Genomic DNA, 2,001 nt, shown 5'->3' with positions numbered 1-2,001 from the left:
CTATACACTGATCAACATCATACTGAGTATAGTTATTAAGATAATAATATGTAATTGTATAAAAATATTTAGTTTTGTTATTCGGTTTATATTTGACATGCATGGAACAAGTGAATGTACTGAAACATAGTCAATTTATTAGGAAACTTGATTTACTATACACTGATCAACATTATACTGAGTATAGTTATTAAGATAATAATATAATTGTATAAAGATATTTAGTTTAGTTATTCGGTTTATATTTGACATGCATAGAACAAGTGCATGTACTGAAATGTAGTCAATTTATTAGGAAACTTGATTTACTATACACCGATTAGCATCATATTGAGTATAGTTATTAAGATAATGATGTAATTATGTGTAGATAATAATAGTTTATTTATTTGGTTTATATTTAACATGCATAGGACAAGTGCATGTACTGAAATATAGTCAAATATAGTTATTTTAATAATAATAATTAATTGAATATATGTACCCCTATAGGGGGTTATATATTAAAAGTATATATTATATAATATAAAAGATATATAATTACATGTACGAGTATTTATAAAAGTTAGTACACTTTACACGTATTTACAAATGAATAATTATCTAATTACAATTTACAAATTTGAACAGTCTATATATAACATATGCATTTAAATAATATCTAAAAAGTAATACCATTAATCCAACAGAGAACAATTCCAATAAAAGTATAAAAATCAAACTCAATCGAGAATTATCCTATAAATTAAAACGAAAAGAAAAAAAGAAAGATAAAGACTTAGAAAATATTCTAGAATATTTGATCATCAATCTCAAATAATATTTTTAATACCTACAAACTAATACCATTAATCCAACAGAGACCAATTCCAAGAAAAAGAAATATTAATCAAATTTATCTTGCATTATCCTATAAATTAAAAAAAAAAAACAGAATGATCCTATCAATCTCTAATACCATTTAAAAAAGAAATATCATATGAAATACAGGTGATCACCATCATCATCATCAGACTAAACTCTTAAGAGGAAAACAATGTTGAAATCTAGGTGGAGATGAATCAAAAGGATGCAACGTTTCCAATGACACTATTCTCGTTTACCATTGACGCTCTTGGGGGATTGGCTATTGACGTTGTTGGCTTCTTCTCATCCGTCGTTGACGGATACTGAAGTGATTAGTCCCTTTTGTGACCGACTATGTCAGAGAATTGGATAATGGATGATCTACTATTATGGCTCTTGACTAAGTGGACCTAACCGTTTCCAATCTGGTACTCACTCACTCACTAATACTCACTAATACTCATTCTTATTCATTCACACTCATTCTTATTAACTCACACTCATTCTCATTTTATTTCTATTCCTATATCCATACAACTATATTAATCTACCTATCTATCTATCTATCTCTTTCTTACTCTTATTACAAAATAGGTATATAACTCATATATATACACATATTCATTCTTTCGTCCTCCAGATATTTTTCTTATTCTCCTATAACATTCGTTTTACCCTCCAAGTGACCACCGATCGACTATCATAACCAGCAAACTATCCAATCAAGTGTACCATACGAGGAAGATGACTCTCGATACGACAGTTCAACGATGGCTATGGTTCCATAAGGTTCCTAGCCAAAGAGAAACCTACACTCTTTATGATATCCTATCATTTTCCTCTCAAGGTCAACTCGATCAGACTGCTAACTCCTATCGATAAAAAAATAAGCAAAAAAAAGGAAGAATCAAAGGAAATATTAATAAGAATTTAAATAAGAGGAAAAATTATATTGTGTGTACTCGTTATTTGAACGGTTCTTTTGTTTTCTTTTTTTTTTTTTATTTGGAATATATATATATATATATGTATATATATATATGTATTAGTGAAGTGAATATTTATTTGAAATATATTAACGTATTATTCAACATGTGGAAAAAAGTAATCCTCGTTGGATTATTATTCGTTTATTCGATAAATGAATCGAATAAA

Source organism: Polistes canadensis, unplaced genomic scaffold (assembly GCF_001313835.1).
Source record: "Polistes canadensis isolate GaletaPanama2010 unplaced genomic scaffold, ASM131383v1 scaffold_426, whole genome shotgun sequence".
Taxonomy (NCBI): domain Eukaryota; kingdom Metazoa; phylum Arthropoda; class Insecta; order Hymenoptera; family Vespidae; genus Polistes; species Polistes canadensis.
This window is presented reverse-complemented; position numbering follows the sequence as displayed.